Genomic DNA, 20,281 nt, shown 5'->3' with positions numbered 1-20,281 from the left:
TGAAGGAGGAGGTACCTGAACCTAGCTGGGAAGGAAAGAATCTCAACAAGTGGATGATATAGGGACGGGAGGAGCAGAGCCAGCATCCATTCCAAGCACAAAGATGGAAGAACTCAAGACAAGAAGAAAGGAAGAAGGTAAACAGTTCAATTTGGTCAGATCTTAGAGTGTATGAAGATTGAAATGACCATTGGAATCAGATTGAGGGGTTTGGCATATAGTAAGTGCTTACTAAATGCTTATGGATTGACTAACTTTCTGGCTGTTTGAATAAGACTCTGTAAACAATGAGAAAGTCATTAAAGGGTTTTCAGTAGAGAAATAAAGTAACTAGACTCCATATATGGAAGATTATATAGATAGTAGTGTGAGGAATAGATGAGAGATGAGAATCTAGAGATGGGGAGCCCAGTAAAGACCAGTAAAAGATCATTATTGTTTTCAGTGACAGTAACAAAGACCCCATCTATGCTGGCTATTGTTGAGCACAAAACAAATAAACAAACTCTCTCAATAAGAGAGAGTTGAGCTTACAAGTTATCTTTTTAAAAAACCTTATTGTTACTGCTGCTGCTGCTGAACCTGTTGTTATTGTAGATGTTGTCATCGTTCAATCGTTTTTTTTTTTAGTTGTGTTCAATTCTCCATGACCCCATTTAGGATTTTTTTTTTGCAAAGGTATTGCGGTAGTTTGCTATTTCCTTCTTCAGTTCATTTTACAGATGAAGAAAGTGAGGCAAACAGAGATAAATGACTTGTCCAAGGTCATCCAGCTAGTATGTGTCTGAAGCCATCTTTAAACTCAGATCGTCCTGATTTCAGAACTGATGCTCTATTCGTTGTGCCACCTAACTGCCCTTATTTTTATCTTTTGTTTTTACATAATCTTTATTTTTGGAATATCTCTCTCCCTTTTCCCTAATGAGTAATCTATCTCTTGTAATTTATATATTTTTACATATATTTATACATATATATACATATATAATATATATACATATATTTTTTAAAAGGAAGAAGAAAAAAACATCTGAACAAAACTCATCAACTCATCAACCATGTCTGACAGTATTCCATATCTCTAAGCCCCACCTCTGCAAAGGGAAAGAGGGGCATTTTCTCAATTTTTCTCCAGGGCCAAGTTTGGTAATGATAATTACACAATGGCAAACTACTTTTAAACATTTTACTATATGCAATATCTCTGCTCCCCCAGCTCCTTCTCCTATACATGCCTCATCCTAGTTTCTCCCACCCTTATCCCAGAGGAGAGACAAGAAATTTTGTATTTACTACTCCCCAAAGACACAAAAGGCACCTTGGCATAATAGGAAAAACAATGTAACCAAGAAAATAATAAATTTGATAACCATAATAATGTAAGTAGAAATAAGGAAAGGGGGAGGGGGAGAGAGAGAGAGAGAAAAGGAAAGAAGGAAGGAAGGAAGGAAGGAAGGAAGGAAGGAAGGAAGGAAGGAAGGAAGGAAGGAAGGAAGGAAGGAAGGAAGGAAGGAAGGAAGGAAGGAAGGAAGGAAGGAAGGAAGGAAAAAATAAATTGAATACTATGTAATTATAATAACAAGTTCAGTCCCAAAGTAGACACAGAAAAATGCCCCTCTCTCGCCTCCTTGAAGAACTGAGGACTATGGATGCAAAACATTGCATACATTGTCAGACTTGGCTTATTTCCTAATCCCTTTGTTATTTGTCAGTTAATTTTGCTGAATTGTTTTTTCCTTTTCTTTGTTACAAGGGGATAGCTATCTGGACAGAGAGATAGAACAGGATATAGATCTATTAAAACTTAAAACTGCACTAAAACTGTTAGAACACTCTGGATTTAGTAATGAAGATGATGTAAAGACAAAAGTTGTTGATAGCTTTTTAAGAAGGAAAATAAAACTCAATGGATTTGAAGACACAGGACCTGAATTCTGCTACGTACTAGTTGTGTAACCTTGTGTAAATCATATTCTGGATTCTATTTCTTTATTTATTAAATGGAGGAAGGAGTTAAATAATTTCTCAGTAGATGTTCTTAACCTGGAGTCTAGGTATTTGGTAGTTTTTTGTCTTTTTTTTTTTTTACTATTTTAATAACTTTCAATATAATTGGTTTCCTTTGTAATACTACACATTTTATTTTATTTGAAATATTGTTTTACATTTTTATGTATTTAATTTAAAAACATGATTGAGAATCAGTCTGACTGTCAAGAGGGTCCAGGCAACACTTCCCCCCTCAAAAAAAAGGTTAAGAATTCCTTCTCTATTTAAGGTCTATTCTGTCTTAAGACTTCTTCAAAAGAAATCTCTGAAATATAATAGGAAACAGTTCAAATCCTCATCTTTCTAAGTTCAAATCTGGCTTCAGACCCTTACTAACTATGTGGCTCTGAGCAAGACATTCAGTAGAGTGGAAAGAATACTGATTTTGAAGTAAGAAGTTGTTGTTATTATTGTTCAGTTGTTTCAATGGTGTATCATTCTTCATCACCCCATTTGAGGTTTTGTTGGCAAAGATATTGGAGTGATTTGCCTTTTCTCTCTCCAACTCCAAATTTCCCTCCAGCAAACAAGGTTTGCCTCAGTTTCCTCATCTGTAAAATGAGCTGGAGAAGAAAATAGTAAACTATTCCAGTATCTTTGCCAAAAAAAAAAAAAAAAAAAGTCATTTGGGGCAGCTAGGTGGTGCAGTGGATAAACCACCAGCCCTAAAGTCAGGAGGACCTGAGTTCAAATGTGACCTCAGACACTAAACACTTCCTGGCTGTTACTCTGGGCAAGTCACTTAACTCCAATTGTCTCAACAACAACAAAAAATAAAAAAATAAAAAATGAAAATGGTCATCTGTGACATAACAAAATGACTGAATAACAATACTAACAACAGTATCCTCTGGCTCCAAAGTCAGTATTTTTTCCACCATGATTTTCTCATGGATATAGCTCATTTTCAGATTCCAAAGGGACCTTCCTCTTCCTGGGACCTTCACTTCCACTCAAGCTCAGACTACTACCATATTTTGAAATTCACATCAGACTTGGCTGACTTCTGATACACCTTCAATGCATGCTCATCAGTCCCCAAATAGTACTAGGCACCTCATTACCTAACGGGTAATAGGCATGTCATAGGCTTAAGCAGGTGGCAGCATGTTACCAAAAAAAAGAATTACATGGGAGAATCATGTAATAAAACAAAACCAAAAAACAGAGGTAGTAAGAACAAGAAATAGGAACTTATGTGCCCCGTGGGTATCCATAAGAGATCAAGGGAACCGGTGTTGCCTCTTTACTAGAAGACAAAGTTATCCAGACAGGCAAGCATTGGTGGCTAATGATTGGCATTGTGCAAGGAGATCAAAGATCTACCAAGATATGACCTGTTTCAGATTAGGATTGAAAAGGCAGGCTATCTTTAAGTCAAGGCTTGATGACCATTGGTGAGGGAGAGAGGATTTTGGTTCCACTGTGTGTTGAATGAGATGCTCTGAGAGTATTTTTCAACTCTAAGATTCTGCAAATCTTTTTTTTATTCTTTCTTTACTCTTTCCCCTGTCTCCAAAAGATCATAATTCTAGAGCCAGAAGGAAACCTCAGAAGCCATCTAGTCCAACCCTCTCATTTTACAGATGAGGAGATTGGGACCCACACATTTCAAATGATTTATCCAAGGTCACATGGGCAGTAAGCATCACTGGTAGAATTTGAACTCAGATCCTCTGACTCTGAGTCCATGCTTTTCCTACTGAACCACCCTGTGATCAATAGAGACTGCAAAACCAGCTAGGAGGTTACAGCTTCACCTGAAAAGCAAGTGCTTGTTCTCCACCCCACCCCAACCCACCCCTAAATAATGACAACCAAATCTAAAGTTCTGGAAACATAAGGAATTGGGGCCAGGAAACAAATTGGAGACTAGGGGAAGGACGGGAAATGGGGAGGAAGGGGATTGTTTTGCTCCTTTGTAGCAGCAAATCTCTGCACTTAACTACTAATGCAATAAGTCCTATCAAGAGCACAGTGAAACGAGGTATAATTTTTTTTGGAGAACAATGCAGGTGATGAATGCGTGTGACCGGCAAACAATAAAACTGTAGGACGGCAGAAAAAATGCACCCAGTCAATACAATAACATCAGCACAAATACACCCCATGTAAAGCAAATAAATCTAGCAATCCAAATATTTTACAACATCCACATCATGAGAAGGGAGGAGAGGTGTGTGCGTGCCTTTCTGTTGAGTGTGTGTGTGTGTGTGTGTGTGTGTGTGTGTGTTTTGGGTTTTCCCAGAAATCTCTGGGCAAAATAAATAAATCTGCCAAAGAGCTACCCTTCCTCCCCCTGCCATTCTACTCCCAAATAAATAAATAATAAATAAAAGAGACTACGGTGGCGGCTGGTTTGCATCCCCCTGCGTCAGTGAAGGCGGCCAGGGCTGCTGGCCCCAAATTACCATTCATCCTGGCGTTGTTGGGAAAATTTTCAAGGGATTTGCAGTAATTATATGACAAAATGCTTGCAAATCTCACTCATTGCTGAACAGAAACATGCGGGTCAAAGATTGAACACTTTCAGCTGGGTAATTTGTAAATGTCAATCAGGCAGTGGGGCTGAGAGAGGGAGGCAGAGAGGCAAGGAGGGAAAGCCAGGGAGATGCCCAGTGATTCCGTAGCAACCACAGCCCAAGAGGCCTCATCTCTGTCCTGGAGCCCCCAGGGAGGATCAGCAGGAGGGAGGGGGAAAAGGAAGGAAAGAAAAGAGGAAGGTTGAAAAATAAGGGGGAAAGAGGAAGAGGAAAGGAAGGTGGGTGTAGAGGAGAGGGAGAGGAAAAGAATGAAAAAAAGAAGGGCAAAGATTATGGGGAAAGGGTGGATGATAAGGGGAAGGAGTAAGATAAAAAAGAAGGGGGAAAAGGAACAAGGCTATAAGGGTGAAGGAAGAGATTCAGAGGAAACAAAGGTAGAGAAAAGGGAGAGGTAAAGGAGGAAAACAAGTATAATAGAAGGAAAGGAGAGAAGACAAATGAAGAAAAGACAGGAGAAATATCAGGATGCTGTGGGGAAAAGACTTGCCAATCTGAAGATATAGAAGGGTAAAGGGAAGGGAGGAGGAGGAGGAAAGGAGAGGAGGAAAGGGGGAGTCAGGGTGGGGAAGGACAGGGAGGAGGCTGGTGTGAGCAAAGGGCTGGGGGAGGGGAGATGGCAAAGAAATGAGGAGAGTAAAGCAGGAAAAACAGTTTAAATAAAACCGGGGGAGATTAAATTAACTGATACATACATTCTGAGAGGTAGGTCGCTGGGAGCAGCCATAAATACTAGCTCCCTATCTCCCCTGCTCAAGACAGCGGGGAGAGCAAAATAAAATTAAAAGATATAACAATAAAAATTATAAATGCATCATGAGAATCCTGGACTGAGGTCTATAATGAAGGTGCCAAGCAGGGCTGGGGGTGATCCAAGATGTGCCCAGAGAAAAGACCAGGCAGAGCCTTGAAGTGTGAAAAGGTAGATTTTAGACCCGAGGGAGGCTTGGGCTCTAGGGTTGGGTCATTGTATTATTTAGGGCTTAGTTTTTGGTCTATTCAGCTTTTTTGTTCATTCTTTCAGCAGTTGTAGAGTGCCTACTATACCCTTCAGAGTAAATACTAGTTCCCAAGCAGAGAGGCAGAATAGCAAAGAGAAAACAGTATCCTTGCCCTCAAGAAGTTTATAATCTAGTGGAGGAAACAGAATACATACATACACACACACACACACACACACACACACACACACACACGAACAATAACAGTAAAATAAATCCAGTGCAGGCTAATCAGTCCATAAAGTGTTTAAAGGATATGGAGCAGAAGAGCTTGGTGGCCTCTGTCATGGAAAGATGAGGAATTTAGCAGCTTCCTTTCTATATTGACAGAGATTATTAAAAAAAAAAAAAAAAAAAAAAAAAAAAAAAAAAAGCCAATGGGATAGACTTGGAATAGAATCACTGGATTCTTCCTATTGCGTCTTGCCTAAAGGGCAAAGAGGCCTCTGGGAATGTCAACAGATCTCAGATTCACTGACTTTCTGATCCAGTCCCTCCAGACCCAGACATTAAGCAAGGTCCCTGAAGGCCTCAAATCACCTTTTTCCACAAAGTTCCCCCAGAGACTAGGCAGTGGAAGTTCTCTGACCCGCTTTATAAATTGCATAATTTAGCCTAATGTTCAAAGCTTTCTAATAACTACTGTCCTTCATTTTTACTTCACCCAATGCTCTAGGGAAGTCAGCTTATTCTCCAACACAACAATTGTAGTTTCACTCACTTTTTTACTCCTTCTATCCTGGAAATGGTACCCATAGTTAAGCTCAGTGGATGGTCTTAGTTACAAAGCATGTAAGCTTCACAAAAGAGACTTTTCCATTGTCTTTCATTTTATAGAGAAGGCAACTAAGGCTTGGAAAAGGGGAAAGATTTCTTCAAAGTCTAATCTCCAAAGCACTGGGAAATAGCAGAACAGGAACCCCTCATTTTCCACCTCACCATCAAATTGTTTTCATAAAGAAGAGGATCTCTACCTACATCAACACACGAGAGGAGTGATCACCCCCACTGGGAGTGCCCATTCTGAATGGACTGAAGTATAACCAAAATGAATTAAGTCTTTAAACTTCAAGTGACTTGAGTGAATGTTAGTAGGGTTTCTCTACATGCCTTTCTTCCTATCCCTCATTTCACAGACTTCTACAGATTGGGATTGAGTCACTAAGCCTGCAGTTCCAGAGAAGTTCCCTCTGCTTTTTCCCTCTTCCCCCACCCCATTCCTTGTCTTTTTCCAGATTCAATGATTCAGTCCCAATGTTGTGGAAGCAACAAAATGAGGGATAGGAGCTACAGCTCTCTACAATCCCCCTACCTTTTAGCCTGTTTATGTTCATATAGGGAAGACTACCATACCTTCCTTAAAATTAAAAGCTTCCAGAAAATGTGGTGCTTTCTACAATGGAGCATTCACACCCCTCCCTTCTCTTCCTCTTCCCAAAAACAATAAAAAGAAGATAATGGAGTGCTAGAAAGTGCGCTGAAATTTTTAAATGAGAAATACATTTTGCTTATAGAAGCAACCTCTGCCAACCACTAAAACCAATGTCTCCATCTTATAGTATGTCGTTTCTTGGATGCTTGTCTCCTAAACTGCAAACAACTACAACCTTCCTCCTCTTCCCTTTTTCTCCTCTCCCCTGATATAATGGCTAGATGTCCAATCAGAGATCCTGATAGACATAGGTTGGATCTAGGTCCAGTCAGACCCACTCTACCCCCTCCATGGGGACACTTAGTAGCTGGATAATTCACTTAAGTGTTCTGAATCTCAGTTTCTTCATCAGGAAAGTGGGGATGATGATACCTCCAGTATTAACTTCACAAAGTTGTCGGTAAGAATGAAAAATGAACACAAACTTTATAGTTTTACATAAATGCAGATTATTATTATCATTCTTCCCAATGACCAATATTTTTACCACCACTGCCATCATATAATACCCTTCTTATCCCATCCCAGCAAGGCAAGCCCTGGTCCCACCATTGACCAGAGTCCATCTTCTCACACCATCCCTCTCAAACAAGTATTTGAAATCCTGGTCTCCTTGCTTCTTTCCTTCCTTCCTTTCCTTTCCTTCCTTCTTTCTCTCTTTCTTCTTCCTCCCTATGTGAGCTTTGGTAATGGAAATGTGCTTGAGCAATTTGAAAAATCTGAATTCTCTAAATACCCCGTCTCTGCCAATCCCTTAATTACCCCATGTTCCTGCTACTTCTAAGGATGCAGTTACTGCTTTTTTATCTGAATCTTACATGGGTCAGTAGAGCAGGGTGGGATGAGATGAGGGAAGATTGGCTCCCCAGGGACCCCTAAGTCTCCCTAGCCCTCCAGCTATTGCTGACCAGAAGCAACAAAGAGTACTCCTCTCTCCCACCCCTCATCACCCACATCCCGGCAATAACTAAAAACCAATCTAAGGTAGTCTGTCCCTTTCCCTGCCCGAGTGGGTAGAACACCGGTTCTGCAGCATCTCCAGGTCCATCAGCTCCTCCCTATTCACAGCCCCCTGAAGACTCTTCCCCTTACCGATGGGCGCCCAAAAAGTAGGCACCCCATCACCACATTATAGGATGATCAATTGACTTGCACCCCTACGGGAAGGGGCCGAAAAGCATTCAAATGTTATCAGTTTTGACAAGTCCAGATGACAGTCTGGCCTCCTTTGCGTCTCACGTTGGTTGCTTACAGATCATTCTAGGGTCGGATGGGCAGAGATTTGTGGGTGTGAGGGTTTGGCTGGGAGGGGGTGTGGAAGGGAGGATGTTACCGAGTCCTTAGCTCCCTTCTTGGAAGTCTTGTACCTGCTCCCTTCATTAGCTCCACCCTCAGCTGAATTTAATGAATCTGAGAAAAATTATGAAGTCCCATAAAGCCACAAGTATCATAAAAAGTATAATAAAATTGAGAAAAGCTATTAAGTTATAAATACAACCAATGCACGCAACATCACTCAGACGGGGAGGAAGTCGCTATAAAATAAAGTCATTCTACAAGTGACTAAATCTCTTAATTCACAAGTCACACTCTCTCCTTTATGACATCCAATCCCAGGGTCTCCTGCCAGAGTTTTTATAAGGAGAACTTCCCTTGAAAAGAGATAGACAGACAGGAATAAGCAGACAGACGTAGAAAGAGACAAACAGAGAGGCAGAGAGAGAGATAAAGAAAGGGAAGGAGAAAGAGGAATAAATACACAGAGAAACCGTGAGAGAGGAAAGAAAAGAGAAACCTCAAAAGAGAAACAGACCCAGGGAGTGAGGGCGACCGAGGCAAAGGGAGGGGAGACTCTCAAGCTTTGAGAGGGAAAGCGACAATGAGAACAACTCAAGAGAAAGACAATGACAGAGACTGACAGGGGGCTGCTTACACTTTGCAACCCCTCTTTGGGGACCCAGGACAGGTCCTTTAGCAAACCCGTCCAAGTGCAGCGCGCGCGGCTGGGGAAGACAGAGGATTTGTTGTTCTTGACTGGGCACTTATTTTAGCTCCCGAGAACTGCTGCAAACCCATTCCTGTTTCATCTCTGAGATTCCGAAAAGTCCTAAAACTCAGAGGCTTTTTCTAGGTCACATGTCGTTCCCTTCCCTAGTCCCCTTTTTTCTCCACTCCCTCTCATTCCCCCTTCCCTCTCCCTCCTCCCACCTGGCCCAGTGTCCCAAGGTCACGAAGGAGGAGCCACGCCGGCCCTTCTTCCCCGAGCTGACCAAATGGGGATTTCCATTTCCCCATTTCCAATCCCTGGCCAGCTTTCCCCTTCATCCCCCACTGCCCTACCCCTCTCCCTCCAACCCCCACAATTCCCTGCCCCCCTGCAGTGCGGAGAGCCTAGGGCTGCCTCCCGCGGCTTCTCTCCACGAGCCCCACAGCCGCCACTCAGCCGCCGCCTTCTTTTAAAAGTCTGGCGCACTATGAATATTCATCGGAATAATTAGGAAGCTCACTCTTCGCCCATTATGTTTATTGTGGGTCCAATAAAAACAAACACATTAATGATGATATTTGGTGCGGGACAGGAGGCGGGGGCCGGAGGGGCTGAGGTCCTTGGGATGTCTACGACCTTCATAGACTAGGAGGAGCAGAAGGGCATTGGTCTGCAGCGGTTTTCAATCTGGGTAGAGGTGGGGGAAGGGGGGGAAGAGAAGGGAGGGCCAGCAGGAAAAATGGCCTGCGGGTGGTGGTGGTGGGTGGAAGAGGAGGGACCTAGAAGGAGAATGGAGGAAGAGAAAGGCCTATGGAGAACAGACTGCGGGAAAGAGAAAAGGAAGAATGGGGAGGAGGGGAAAACAGCTGGGAAGAGGAGGAAGAAAAGAGAAGTGAACATGAAAGAGGAAAAAATAATGGGGGAAACGAGGTCGGAGGATGAAAAAAAAAAGAAGAAAAGATGCAATCTGTCACTGCCTGTGTGACCTTGGACAAGTCTATCGATTTCTGGGATTCAGGGTCCTTACCTATAAAAGGAGAAGTTTGGATTGGCTCGTAGTAGACACAGAGACCTCTGTCTCTAAATGTCCAAGGACATTTAGTCCAATCTCTTCAATTTACATTCGAGGAAACTGAGACCCAGAGAAACTAACTGGCTCCACCAAGGTCACATCGCTAGGGAGTAACAGAATCAGTATTCAAACCCATGTTCTCCAAGTCCAGGAGTCATTTCACGGCCCCCAACTCTTTTATCCTATGAGCTAAGGAAAGAAACAGAGAGAAAAGGGCGGGTCCATCCTCTTGCTGACTTCATTTCCCCTGAAATCATTTCTCATTGCCAGACTGTCCGGGCATGTCTATGATGGGAAGAGAAGTCTTTGTAGAGATCGTGTGCTTTGAAAAGTTATTGAAATGCACAAACCCGCTTTCCAAGAATGGAACCCTTTGTCCCGCTCCGACGAGAAAGGAGACTCCAAGAAGTGAGTCTCACACCCCAACTCTGCCCCTCCCAGCCACAGCTTTCAGCACAAAATATTTGTTGCTTTCATGGTATTCTGTGTCTCTATTGTTAGGGCCAAGCACAGGATAGAGTTCCCCTAAAACTTTCTCTCTCTGATAGGGTTATCGTTGAATCCAGGTGGGGGGAGGGGTCAGAATCCTTTTTTTTTTTTTTTTAACCTTGGGACTAAAAGCACTGGTCTAGGCCTAAATTTAGAGAAAATTGTTGCTGGGTATTGAAGGAGGGGGAAGAGAGAGAGGAGGAGGGAGAGGAGAAAGAGAAAAGGGAGGAGGAAGGAAGGAAGAAAAGAGGCTTAAAATCATAAACCTAAGAACATAGGATGCAGAAGAGACCTAATTCAACCCTCTCTCTTTAAAGAAGGGGAAACTGAGGCCAGAGAGGAAAAAGGAGGAAATGGGATGAGGGAATGGGTAGGGGAAGGAGATAGAATGAGATTTTTTTAAAAAGAGGGAATATGGAGTAGAGAATGAAGAGGGAAAGGGTGGAGGACAGGAAAAGGGATGGAAGAAATAGATTTGGAGAATCAGCAGGTGTGAGGACAAGAAAGAATACAGGGATGAAAAGAGAAGGGGAGAAGATATCAGAGAGCGTGGGGAGTATGGGATATAACGGATCCCAGAAAGGGAATTTTTTGCATTAAGAAAAAAAAAAAAAAAAAAAAAAGGCCACTAACCCTTGGGTCCTCCCTCTTCTGTTTCCCCGTCCCTGATCCACGGGAGAGGCCGGAGGCAGGCAGTGCCAAATGCAATCTGGGATTCATCAGCGAGGCCCGGGGCGGGTCCTCGAGTGGTCGCCATTCAGGCTGCGAGAGGTAGTAATTGGCTGCTACAATCCATCTCCTCTCTCCAGCGGTAAACATTCCGCAGCATTAGACAACAGCCGAGTTAATTTCAATGCAGCCTCGCTATCAACCGAAATTGGCAGGCTAAATAGGAGCTGCCGCTTTTTTTGCTACTTACCTCTCTCTTGTTCGCCTTAAATACTGAGGAAAAACCCTGAGCCATTAGGTAGGGCCAGAGGAAGTCACGGGCTGCCGGGTGGAGGAAGAAAAGGATAGCTGAGATTTGTGGAGGGGGAGGAGGTAGATAACCCTCCCCCAGCTGAAAAAAAGAGGGGGGAAGATATTTAAATTCCTTGCCCCAGACCCTATAAAATTAAATTTCTGCTTCATGAAAGGGAACCTTCAGTCAAGGACAGGATGGAGAGGTGGGAGCATGAAGGAACTCGGAGCATGGCTCACTTTGTGGCGATACCGAAATTTTAATGCCTCCAAAATCACCTTAAAGTGAGGATGTGAGATGCTTCTTTTCTGGCCTGTTTACAGAGGGAGGAAATGTGCAGGAGGTGATGGAGACAACAGACAAGAATTATCCTCCTTCCCAACACACACCCACACCCCTCTATCCCAGCAAGTCTGACTAATTCTTCTCCACTTGATTCATAAACACCAGGGATGCTCTCTTCAAACGGACCGAGAGGAAGGCTACCCCCAAAGGAGCCCCAGAGATTGCTTGTACCTCCCGCCTCTTCCTCCATCACCTAAGAGGGATTAACTGGAAACAAAAGTCTAGGCACATCCATTCCCTTCCCCAAGCTCTCCACACACTAAATCTCATGGCACCGTTCCCAAAAGTCAATAAAATGAGAAGGAAGCCGCAATAAAATTAAGGTGGAAAGTGCAAGGAGGAGAGGAAATGGGAATATTCTTTTTAATTTAGTTTTAATTTTTATTTTTTTTGTCACCTCTCCAGCAGCCTCTGCCAAGGTGGGAGAGGGAGGGAAAGCACTGGCCTGGAGCCTATACAATTTGCCTATACTGTTGATTCTGTCTCCTAGCCATTTTTATCCACCAGTGAGGAGAGATTTTTCAATGTCTTTTTCTGGGGGATTTCTCAGTGGGCTCACTACAGCTTCCAAGCAGACAGATCTCACACCATCACCCCTACCACCCATCCCACCCTCCATCAGTTAAATCACATTCCTCTATCAGTATCTCAGCACTTGGTTTCCTAACTCAACGTGTCAGAGTAGAAAGAACTGAACTTCCACAGGCAGCAGAGGCTTCATTTAGATCCCACCTCTGACATCTTACTAGCCATGTTGTGACCCTGGACAAATTGAATGTGTCTTCTAAGCTTCCACTCTATCATCTGTAGAAACAGTTATTGTGCTACAATTATTATCGTGAGGATCAAATGATACAATGTATATTTGTATTTTGTAAACCTTAGCTTACATTATTTTATTTAAGTGTTTTATATGACATTTTGGTTTTTTGGGGGATGGGACCAGACCATTCATGGGTATAGGGAACTCCTAGAGAGGAAACTTCTTTTGCCAAAGTAGATCTGCAAAGTGCACTGGATTTGAAGTCAGCGGTTCTGGATTTAGATTGGTCTCCTCTATTTCCTTATGTATAAAAAGAGGAGTTTGTATTAGAAAGCCCCAGAGGTCCCTGCAGCTTTCATTCTATGTTTCTGTGAATATTATGTAAACTATAATAGATGCTGAGAGTGTCCGATGGACAGGGTGGAGCTCCTCAAAGACTTCATCTGGTATTTTCTAATCTGGATTTCTAAGGGTACAGGATCTGGGAGGTAGGAAGCACTTTTAGTCTCTACTCTTCTGAGAGCAATTGTGATTTCTCTGCAGTTAAATGGAAAGTAGGACTAGACAATAAAAGAAATTCCAGTTCTCCTACCCCTTCGAGCCCAGTGTGGAAAAAATCTTTCCCAATGTGGAGGTCCATCACCAGGAGGCTGGGTCATGGGGCAGAGAGTCTTAACCCAGTGTTCAGGCTACCATTCCCAGAAGGGCATACCCAAGGGATAGTGCCCGCCTCTGGACATGGCCCCATTGCCCTGTGGTGAGTACAGCCTTGCTGCTCAGAAATTGATCCCAGAAACTTGAGCTGAGTCATTCCATCTAGAACAGTGGGAAAAATCCTGAGAGAAAGAGCAAAGGGAGATATTAATTTTCTTTCAATTTAGGGGTCACCCAGTGAAAATCCTGGTCTAAAGGGTCAGGAAAAAAGAGAATAGAGGTGATTTGTTTGCCCTGGATTCACAGAGCTGAAAAGAACATTTGATGTTGCTACTGTTCAATCATCTCTGACTCTTCAGGACCCCTTTTTAGGGGGTTTTCTTGGCAAAGATACTGTACTGGCCCGGGGTTACACAGCTAGTAAGTGTCTGATACCAGATTTGAACTCAGGAAGATGAATCCAGCCCAGTGATATCCACTCTACCACCTGGTTGCCCTAAAAAAAAGAACATTAAAAATCCTTCGCTGACTAACCCAAACCTCTCTCTCTAAGGTTACTTTATATCTACATTATATGTATTCCATATATATTCATATATGAATATTTTGTCTTCATCATTAAAATGTAAGCTCCATGAGGGCAAAAAGTATTTCACTTTGTAGTCATATCTTGATAGCCTAGCAGAGTGACTAGAATACAGTAAATATCTAATAAATGCATTGATTGATTGACATAAAGAGGAAAAATTATTTGTCCCATGTCACACAGATAAGGACAGAGATGGAAAGAAAACCCAGAGCTTTTGACTGTTGTGTGAGTCTTCTAACTGCTGTTTCATTTAAAAGAATGTGGGACTAGATGTCAAAAGACCTCAGTTTTGGTCAGAGAATGTTGGAAATGAAAGGGATCTAGAGAGCATCTATCAGATGCTTATCTTCTTAACTGAGGCCCCATGAACTTGTTTTTTAAAACATCTGGATTACTGATAAAATATTTTGATTTATTGAATATATTGATAATGTATTTTATTTCCTTTGGAATCCCATGTATTTTGTTTTCTGTCTTGAAAAATATTCTGAAAAGCCTTCATCAGTCTGCCAAAGGGGTGGACATGACAAAAAAAGAGGTTAAGAACACCTCTTTTAGAGTTTCCTGGTTAAATGACTTGCTCAGGATCATACTATTAGTATATGTCTGAGGCAGGATCTGAACCAGTAGATCCAAGGATCTGCCATCCAGATTGCCTCTCTGTCTTGCATATAGTAGTTTACTGAATATTTGCTGAATTGCATTTGATGGAATTAAATTGCTCCTACTAGTCCAATACCTTCATTTTATAGAGAAAAAAACCTGAGACCCAGAGAGGACAACCATGACTAGAATCCAAGTCTCTAGTCTCCTATCATGTCCCCTCAGCCACCATTCAAAAAACTTAACAGCTTCCTCACACACACAGAATAGAATCTAATGGCTCTGCATAGCATTCAAGGCTCCCACAACTGGGTCAAGGAATAATCTTAGATATGGAGCTAGAAGGGACCCAAGACATCATCTAGTCCAATTCTCAAATTTTATACAATAAGGAAACTGAGGCCCAAAGGTTCAATGATTTGCCTAACTTTTCTTTCCAGACTTTCCCCTCCCTGGTTCTCAGCCTCCCTAGAATACTCCCCCAGTAGCTACTGCTCATCATTACCAGGACAATTAACCATCCCCTTATTATTCACACATCATGATTACTAATCACTCTTATTAATATACTTAGTTCATAGTCACCATAAGGCAAACCCCCTTGGGCATGCTAAATAATGTCCAGGAGCCAGGATATCTAAGCCATCTTCCCAGGTGTCCTCAGGTTCCAGCCTCCCTATCCCTTCCCACTTTCTTTACTCTCTTGCTCCTCCTGAGTGAGTTCCCCTCCTTCACCAGGAAATTTTACTGCTCCTGGGGGAGAGCACTCCTTTAAGAGAAGCCATATCCTCAAGTTAATCAGCAAGGACCCAGGGACACATCTTAAACCCCAGGCCATGGAAAGCCTTTTAATATTCCATCAAACTGGAGTTGTGAATTTGTCTAGCTGTTCTGGAAAGCTATTTGGAATTACACACACCAACTCCACAAACACACACCATTAAATTGTGCATACTCTTTGACCCAACAATACCCATACTAAATAAATATCCCAGACAAATCAAAGAAAAGAGGAAAAGGGCCTATATTAGTGAAAAATATTCATGGTCAACTCTTTCTGTAGGGACAAAAAATTGGAAACCAAGGGGATGTCTATCAACTGGGGAATGTCTGAACATGAATATAATGGAATGACACTGTCATAATAAATGCCCAAATGTTTCAAAGAAGTCTAGAAAGATTTCCATAAGTTAGTGCAGAATGGAATGAGTAGAACAAGAAGAATAACTCAAACTCTGAAGAACTTAAAAGTTCTGATTAATATAATGAAAGGCCATTATTGCAAAATACCTATGATGAAGCATGCTCCCCACCTCCATAGAGAGAGAGGGGGTGGACTCAAGGTGCAGAGTGAGATATGTTTTCAGATAAGACCAATATAAAAATTATGCATATTTCTTTTCTAGGAGGGGTGGGGTGAGAGGAAGAAAAAAAATAAATGCTCAATAATTTAAAAAGGTTAACTAAATAAAATTTAAAATCTTTTCCCTTACCTTCTACTCAAACATAATTTCCCTTTTTAAAAATATTCCCTCGTCCAAATTCACCATGGTTTCAATTCAGTAATTCAATTTAACAAGCATTTATTGAGTGTCTATTATGTTCCAGGCACTGTGCTAGTTTCTGAGACTATAAAGACAAAAATCAAATAATATCCACCCTTAAGGAAACTTACATTCTCCTAGAGGATGGGGTGGGGAAACAACATGTGCATATATGAATATATTCAAAATGTATACAGAACAAAGTAATTGGAGGGAGCAGGTACCCAAATGGATACTAGGGAGATGTTTTGGAGGAGGTGTAAGAAGGTAGAGATTCTGTGAGGTTGGGGAAGCTAGGTGGCGCAGTGGATAGAGCACCAGCCCTGAATTCAGGAGGACCAGAGTTCAAATCTGGTCTCAGACACTTAACACTTCCTAGCTGTGTGACCCTGGGCAAGTCACTTAACCCCAGCCTCAGAAAAAGAAAAAAAAAAAAAAAAGGAAAAAGAAATTCTGTGAGGTAGAAGTGAGGAAGGAGAGCATTTCAGGTATGGGGAAATAGTTTGGGAAAACATAGTCTAAAAGAACAGGAAATTGAAGAAATGCTCATAAATTGGGGAATGTTGTACTTTAATGTGTTTAACATGTATGAGACTGCCTGCCATCTAGGGGAGGGGGGAGAGGAAAGAAAGGAAAAAGTTGGAACAGAAGTGTTTGCAAGTGTCAGTATTGAAATATTACCCATGCATATGTTCTGTCAATAAAAAGCTATAATAAAAAAATTGGGGAATACTGAATAAGGTTTGGTAAATGATTGTGATAGAATACTATTGTGCTATAAGAAATGATGAGTGAGATGGTTTTAGAAAAATCTGGAAAGACTTATATGAACTGATGCAAAGTGAATTGAGCAGAACCAGGAGAACAGTGTACATAATAACAATAGTATTGTGACAATGAGCAACTGAGAATGACTTAGACACTCTAATGAACCACAATAATTCCAGAGGACTAATAATGAAAAATTATCCCCACCTCCAGAGAAAGAACTTATGAACTGAGTGCAAATCAAAGCACATTGTTTTTCACTTTATTTTTCTTGCCAATATTTACAAATAGCCAATACAGAAATATGTTTTGCATGACTTCACACGTCTAATGAGTATTACATTGCTTGCTTTCTCAGAAGGCATGGGAAGAGTTGGAGTATTGGAAAGAATTTGAAATTCAAAATTTTTAAAAATTGAATGTTAGAGCCACCTAGGTGGCTCAATGGATAGAGCATCAGTCCTGAAGTTAGGAGGAGCTGAGTTCAAATCTGGTCTCAAACACTTAACACTTCCTGGCTGTGTGACCCTGAGCAAGTCACTTAACCCCAATTGCTTCAGCAAAAATAAATAAGTAGATAGATAGATAGATAGATAGATAGATAGATAGATAGATAAAAATTGGATGTTAAACAACTCTCCAAAAACAAGATTAAAAAAGACATAGAGCCTAGAATTGGCATATCCCTTTCTTCCTACCTGTCCTCTCACCCATTTGGAAGGCAAGAAAAAATAATTACAAGCATGTATAAACATAAAACAAATTTCCATATTAGCCATGTTCTAAGAAAAAACAGCAAGAAAAATCAAGAAATTGAAGAAAATGTACTTAAACCTATACTCAGAATTCACCAGATATCTATCAGGAGACGGATAGCAAGTTTCATTATGAGTGGAGGGTCATTGGGTTGATAAGAGTTGATTATCTTTACAATATTGCTGTTACTATATAAATTATTCACCTGATTCTCCTCATTTCACTTTGTATTAGTTCATTTATGCTTTCCCAGGTTTTGCTGAAACCATCCTCTTCATCATTTCTTTTAGCACAATAGTATTCCATCTCATTTATATACCATGTTGTTTAGCTATCATCAATTGATGGACATCCCCTCAGTTTCCATTTTTTTGCTACCACAAAAAGATCCACTATGAATAATTTTGTACATATGGATTCTTTTCCTCTTTCTTTGATCTTTTTTTGAATATAGACATAGTATAAATATCATTGGGTCAAGGAACTATGTAAATTTAATAGTTTGGGGGGCATAGTTTCAAAATACTTTTCAGAATGATTGGTTCAGAATGATTCAGAAACAGTATATTCACATACTTATTTTCCTACATTCCCTACAGAATTTATCCTGCAGCCAATCTGATGGGTGTCAGGTGTGACTTCAGAGTTGTTTTAATTTGCATATATCTAATTAATAGTGACTTGAAGCATTTATTCATATTACTATTGATAGCTTTGATTTTTTTCCTTTGAAATCTGCCTATTCATATTCTTTGCCCATTTAAAAATTGGGGAATGTTCATATTCTTGTTAATTTGACTGTTTCCTATGTATTGTGGAAATGAGACTGTTTAGAGAAACTTGTTGCAAAGATTCTCTCCCCCTAGTTTCATGTTTTTCTTCTAATTTTATCTACATTGACTTTGTGAAAAAAAAAAAAACTTTTTAATTTTATGTAATCAAAATTATTATCCTTTTATCTAATGTTAATTTCTTGTTTTCTTGTCACTAACTTGGTCACTAACTTTTCCCTTATCCATAGATATAAGTAAATTTCTTCCATGCTCCACTACTATGCTTATGATATCACCCTTTATATCTAAATCATGTACCCATTTTGAGTTTATCTTGGTATATGGTATGAGATGTTGGTCTGTGCCTAGTTTCAGCCACATTACTTTCCAGTTTACATAACACTTTTTGTCAGATAGTGAGTTCTTTCCCCAACAACTGGGATCTTTGGGTTTATCAAACACTAGAATATTGTGTTGATTTGCTTTTAGATATCATGTACCTGACCTGTTCCACTGAACAACTTCTCTGTTTCTTATCCAGTACAAAATTGTTTTGATGATTACAGCTTTCTAATAAAGTTTGAGATCTGGTATTACTAGTTCCCCTTAATTAATTTTTTCCATTAATTCCCTTGATACTCCTTTAGAAGATTTTTGTCATGATTTTTACCTAGCTCTATAATTCTTTGGTAACTGATGACATGACACTGAATAAGTTAACTGATTTAGGTATTATTATTATTATTATTATTATTATTATTATTAGTGAAGCATACTCATTAAAATAAATATTTCTCCAGTAATTTAAATCCATCTTTATTTGTGTAAGAATGTTTTATGAAAATATTTTTTAAAATGTTTTGTGATCATGTTGATACAGTTCTTGTGTGGGTCTTGGAAGATAGGCTTCCAAATATTTTATACTGTCTGTTGCTATTTTAAATGGAATTTCTCTTTCTATTTCTCCCTACTGAGTTTTGTTGGCAACATATAGAAATAATTATTTTTGTATGGGTTTATTTGACATCCTGAAACTTTTCTAAAGTTGCTAATTATTTCAATTAGAAAATTTTTGAGTTCACTTGCTACAATTTGCTAAGTCAATCCTCATATCATCTGAAAAGAATGATTGCTTTGTTTCTTCATTGCCTTTGTCCTTCAATATCTTCTTTTTGTCTCATTGCTACAGTGAGAATTTACTTTTTCCACATCTATTGAAATAATATGATTTTTGCTGTTTTGTTGTTAATATAGTCATTTATGCTTATAGTTTTTTTTAATATAAAACCAATCTTGCATGTCTAGTATAAATCCAGCCTTGTCACAGTTATGATCTTCATAATATATTACTGTAATATTCTTACTAGTATTGTATTGAAAATTTTTATATTAATATCCATTAAGGAAGCTGGTCTATAGTTTTCTTTTTCTGTTTTGACTCTTCCTGGTTCAGGTATAGACTTCCTAGTTTAGGATAAGACTAAATTTGTTTCATTAAAGGTATTTAATTTCTTTACCTATTTTCTTTTACCTATTATCTTCTTTACCTATTTTCCCCAGTTTATGTAATATTGGAATTAATTGTTCTTTAAATGTTTGGTGGAATTTGCTGAGAAATCCATCTGGTCCTGGGATTTTTCTTCCCCTTAGACAATTCATCTTTGGCTTGTTCAATTTCTTTTTCTAAGATAGGACTATTAAGAAATCTATTTCCTAGAGCAGGCTGACTTCAGAAAAACCTGGAAAGATTTGCATGATGCTAAGTGAAGTGAGTAGAACCAAGAGAACATTGTACACAGCAACAACAAGATTATGTGATGACCAACCGTGATGGATATTACTCTTTTCAACAATGAGATATTTCAAATCAATTATAAGGGAAAGAATCATCTGCTTCCATAGAAAGAACATAAAGACTGAATGTAGATCAAAGCATAGCATTTCCACCTTTTATT

This window comes from Sminthopsis crassicaudata, chromosome 4, assembly GCF_048593235.1.
Source record: "Sminthopsis crassicaudata isolate SCR6 chromosome 4, ASM4859323v1, whole genome shotgun sequence".
Taxonomy (NCBI): Eukaryota; Metazoa; Chordata; class Mammalia; order Dasyuromorphia; family Dasyuridae; genus Sminthopsis; species Sminthopsis crassicaudata.
The sequence above is the reverse complement of the archived record's forward strand: the minus strand, read 5'-3'. Positions refer to the sequence as shown.